We start from the raw sequence: 6,000 nt of genomic DNA, 5'->3' as shown, positions 1-6,000 counted from the left end.
TGTTGCTGTTGTAACTGTCAACTACAAAAGTAAATGCAATATTCCAAAAGTAATTCGGCACACTAGAAAACGAAAAAACAAAATTAATTCTGTTTTACTACAAAGCAATATAATATGTAAAAACATGTGTTTATAAATCTTTTACAAAAATCGTTTAACCGTGTTACTAAATTGTTATTTTAAATCTAAAGATGAATGGTAAACGAATCATTTAGTAGGCTCTCTTCTTCCCATCAAGTGGGGAGTATGTAAACCTATTGACGTGTAATTGCTATAATAGTGTAAAGCATTACATACGAGCTGCACATGTTGACATGCTTGACTCGCCGCAATACTGACATGCAATACTCGCCGATGTCCATGGTTCGAAATTGTCTTTCTTGCGCTTTGATTGGTATAAGTGAATGTAAATTAAGTGAATAATAATAATAAGATCTGCGTACTACGACTCGCATAACGGTTGACGGTGTGATGAAATAATTTGCAATTAACATAATCACCTTTAAACGCAACGCGAGGATCGCAGACAAAAAAAAACAAGAAACACAATCTAATTGTAGTGTCGTAAATCAGACAGTTAGACGATAGACGGACACAAATATCGATTTGAATTTTAATTTTTTTCTATTATTTTCGCAGAGACAAAACATTGATGATCTTAACAACAATATTCTAGGCATAACAAGAAAACATCCGTACATAGCACAACCATTCGCGCGGTACGTCAACAGTTAAATATGTTAAAATGTTGACTATTTTTCTCTATCTGCACAACAATCTCAATAGATCTAGGCCTGTTATTTCTGGCTCTCTGTGACATTATTTACCCGCAGCCGTATCATATCGTACATGCATAGCCTGCGTGCGGGGGTTGGTGCGGGTGGTATTTTGGACCGGTCCTGTCGCGTAAAGGCCGGAGTTGGCATTCATTAACTACACAAACATTCTTTTTAATTACAATCAATCTTCGATTTTTTTAAAATTTGCACGGCACAATTAACCTGCACAATTGAGTACCTCTATTGCCTCTTGAGTATTCCTCTTGCAAAATAAAACTCTGACGGTAGAAATAGAAAAACACCAGAATTGTACTTTCCAACAATTTATCTCTCACTATATTGTTGAAGAAATCGAATAACAAAACCACAACACAACATACACACCAAAACTTTATCTGTATTAAAAATTTACCTCTATCAATCTAACTCATCACAATAGCAACACAGTCAGGGCCAATCCGTTCAGTGATCAGCAACCGACCTGGTACTCGTATTGAAAGCTCTCGTATATATTTATGTTGTTTGTGGCCCTTCGTTTGCTATGGATCACTTACGAAAGCTCAAACAAAGACTACGATGTTGATCGCACGTTTGTCTGCGATTGCAACGCTTCACGTCGTGTCAGGTCGTGTGCCCGAGTGAAACTGGAATGTCGTGAGCGAAGCATCCACCGCGTATTCGCAGCTGGCGCATTCCGACCAAACGAGATGCTTATGTGCCCCTACCATCGTTCAGATCTCAGTTTTAACGAACTGAGCTTAGCGATGTAAAGGCAGCATAATTTAAAGAATGATAGCTGTGAAACTATCTTTGGTGAAACTTTGCTAATATTTAATTAGATTATCAAACAATATTGCAAAATGGAAATGGCATTGTATTGTTAAAATACTATTATTTACTGAACCGTTCAAACAACAACATTTGAAAACTTCTGAAATCCAAAATAACTTTTTAAAGAATTATACGTGCATATTACATGGTTTATAGATTTTATTCAATTTAAACCCCATTACTAGAGAAGACCGAGGCGAGTCACGATTCGTCAGTACTCTTTCAGCGCTCAATTGTTTCGAATGCCAATAAAAGCTTTTCGATACATATGTATCGCGTGTAATAGGGTAGATCTGACCTTCCTTAGATGTGCGTACGTAGCAGACGGAAAATCTATCGTTTTGCAATCGTTAACCTTTCACAAGAAATCAAATAAAAACACTCTCAGCTCGTAGTACAGTCTATACAAAACGAGTTTCAAGATTTTGACAGTTTTGGAGACAACCTGCATTAATAAATAACCGGTGAAAGCGAAAGGGAACCATACTTCCCGCTATTCGGTATTACAAAATGTGCCTAACGGAACGTGTAATGTGTGAAAATTGTATATATTGCATGGTTCCAGAGTTACCGTGCTGGATCTAACTACGCATAGTTTCCAATTTCAGACATTCTTCACGTTTTAGCTGTACAATTACATACTCAAACTATAAGCACACTTATTAATTTCACATGATGATTGCAATGAAATACGCAAGTCATTTTGTAAAGATACTGGCATCTTTTAAATCTTAATTTTTAAATAAATAAATGTGTTCCATATGTCGCTTCCGCGCAGTTCACCATTAAAGGCTTTCTTCGCAGTTTTGCATCAAATCGGCTCCAGTGTAAATTCATCATTAATGCCCTTTACTCTACATCTTTAGTACATAAAAATCTATTCTTGATATAATCACCAACGAGAAAACTATGGTAGTTTAGCATTTTATACTATGAATTCCCAAAAAAATCCTCCATCCTATTTGTCACGAATTCGAATCTAGATATTTTGTCTTGTTTATTATTCCGGACAGCCGAAGTAAATTGTACTTACATACAGACTAAACTAAGAAAACCACAATAGTAAGCATAGGAATGTCACCGCGAGGGGTTTTGCTTTGTTTGTAAGATTGAGCTAAAGGAGCAAAAAAGTGACCATCGGGGTCAGATAATACCCTATATGTCTATTTGGACGGTGATAAGTTAAAAACGTGATAATTGTGCTTTTAGCATAAAAAGTGTGTGATTTGTGAACTCTATTCAAGAAGTTTAGATTCTGTCAGAAAATTTAAATTAAAACGTCCGTAAAATGAAATATAGCGTCAAAAGTGTCCGTCCTTCGAACCAGAAAAAATGAAATTAAGGGATTTTTTTCAACGTTTTGAATTATTTTATTGGAAATTCTCGTCTCTTTATTTAATTAGAAGGTATCGCTCTATTTAAGCGGAATGTGTGACCAAATTAATTTTTATTTAATACAATTTTTTAAATGTAATATTAATTTAATAATATAATTAATCGAGAAATCTCTTGATGGTTGTCGAGGAACAGCACCCAGTGGCGAGTGAGCAAGATGATCAGGATTGTTATCGCGTTTCCGATCAGGATGGGTAAGCCAATCATGAATAAGCCAAGCAAAGTGGTTTCAATAAATTACGTTCGTTCGTATTATGTAAAGCTGCAGCATACATTGCGCCGTCTGTCGGGCACTTTTTCTACCATTTAAGCATATTATATCACAAGGTAAAATTAATTGTTTTTAATGTATTTGATAAACTAAGAAATTAAAATTGAAACAAAAGCGGCTAAAGACATGAAATATGAAAACAATCCTTACCACAAAACACTTCACTTGGAATGGTGCCACTGAAGTTGGCTCCATTCGTACATCCTCTTAAGGTTACGGGGCTTGAATAAAGTACCTTTCACTAACTGCATGGATTACACATAGCACTGGCTGTGTGGTTGGCCGATAAAGTGATATTGGTTACATATCGGTAAAAGTCCAATGACATGTTAACCATCTAACCATCAACATACGCCAGGCAGGTCATTAAACCATATTATTATCTAATTATTATTAGAACCGCAACGCCTTTTACTACACTTGGACGATTGTGTGTAATTCTATCTGGCGATTTAACGAAAGTGAAAACGCCATGTGATTGTAGTTTTTTATCCATTTTTTCTCTTTTTTGGTTAGAACGGCCAGGGCGTAACGACTTATTTTACCACGTTGTCGGATAATCAGTCCTAGCTACGGACAAACGGTCCGTATGGGATTTTCTCTCGGTCCTGACGTGTGACGACTGGCGCCGCTACCAATACACTATTTATTTATTTATTTTCAAATTCCATACGTTTGCATTAAAGGCGTAACAATGTCACTAAATAACTAACATGAAAGGAAATTTAAGGAAGAGGAAGCTCGAAGACGGGAGCGAAAAATTAATAACGACTCATGATAGTCAAATAGATTCTCGCTCTCTCTCTCTCTCTCTCTCTCTCTCTCTCTCTCTTTCTTTTCTTGGCGTAACGATCTTCTAGGTCATGCTTGCCATTTCTGGCTTACTTGACTTCATTTTACCACGTGACCGGATAGTCAATCTTTGCTACGAATTGGGGATTGGTCCGGATGTGATTTTGGACTGGTCCTGTCGTGTGATGATGGGTGCCGGTACCAATACACCACCGGCCGCTCCAATAGAAACAATAGATAAAAAAATATAGGAATAAAAAATTGATTAACAAATAGATTCACAAATGTTTATTTTTTCAATATAGTTGGTGTGGCCCTATTGCTTATAACGAGTATGTGATGTATGACGTACTGGGATGTTTTTTTTTTTATAAAACGAGAATCACGAATAACATATAAAATTTTAAGTAAAATATAATTGACCGCAATACAATCCTCTTTGCAATTTCCGTTATTGCAATATGCAAATGCCATATATACTTTGAAACAATATTGCAATTTGCAATATTGAACAAAATATTGCCGACGTGTTTCATGTACATCTGCACGTGCAGCGTGCAATCAATAATAAAGCGACAAACAATGAGAACTACATCATCTGTTAAAAACAGTAAGATGGACGTTAGGGCTTTATATCATACAAAATCACACATGTTTGGTTCATGGTATTAGTCTGTTATAACTATTGGTAACTTAAACTGAGGTGCAATTTAGAATAGTTCGAAGACTCCTTCAAACAATGAAAGGACACCTTACGCCGGGTGTACTTAGCCATGGTGTTATACTGTTTAACACTGAAAACATAAAACACATTGTGAACTGAAAGAAATAAGACGTAGTTAGACATTTTGTTTTTAACAGATTGGTTCTATCGATTGATAATTTGTCTTAAAAAGCATTAGGTAAAAACAGAAATGAATTACATAAGTAAAGTCCCAAGAATTACATAAGTAAAGTCCCAGTTTACTTAATTCTTAGGATTATTGTGCAAAGGGAGGTAGAGGTAGTCTTAATTTGTGTTGTTCCCGTGCCCTGTCTTCATCCACAAAGATGAGTTCGAATGTTGCGTTTTTGTTACTTCATCGTCATAGTTGTTCAGCATCACCAACAGCAGTCGTCGCGATATCTCTGCTCAACCGCATCGGTGCCCCAATTTTCGAGGAACATGCACAGCACACAGCAGAAAACAATAATAACACACAACTAAACGGGAAAATAGGCTGTGTGGCCTACCATAGGACAGGTTACCGATTCATATCGGCGTGCGTAATAAATGTGTTGATTTCAGTTAAGCAAAATGATGATGCAGCATCAGGTGAAAGCATTTTTCATGTTTCAAGTATAAACGTGAGCATCTAATTGCGTTGCAAGATTTATGATTTATGATGAAAAAATATAAACGTTTATCACTAGTTCATAAATAGGAAGGAAATATAAATAAAAAAAATAATTATATTCTTTAAATGCTTATCTAACATTTCAACGTATTACAGTACAGATTTAGATTTTATCATACCACGAGGAATATCTAGTGACATCATATAGTTTTATGCAAATTTGCCGCAGAATTCTATTATTCCATTCTTCTGTTTAGTCCATGTCAGACCTATGTTTTCACGCTTGTAGCAAACATACGGTTGTTTATTGTTAGGAAACCTAATGATCTTCAAATCTGGCGTCACTATAGGGTGAGAATATTGCTCTTAATGACTGAAAATTAATTGGCTGCACAGCGCGATCTCACAAGCGTTGCGTTCGGGGCACCTTACCTAGCTGTTCGTGGCAAACGATAGAGTTTTGCGAGGCACGGAGATCCTATCCATATATGCGGGTGAGTATCTGCATCATATCGTCGTATGAACGGGTCAAGTCCATATGTAGAAGGACGTGTAAAGACGGATTGGTCGAAACCGTCATTATTTTCATTTCTTT

The sequence above is a fragment of the Anopheles marshallii genome, chromosome 2, assembly GCF_943734725.1.
Source record: "Anopheles marshallii chromosome 2, idAnoMarsDA_429_01, whole genome shotgun sequence".
Taxonomy (NCBI): domain Eukaryota; kingdom Metazoa; phylum Arthropoda; class Insecta; order Diptera; family Culicidae; genus Anopheles; species Anopheles marshallii.
Note: the sequence above shows the minus strand (reverse complement) of the source record.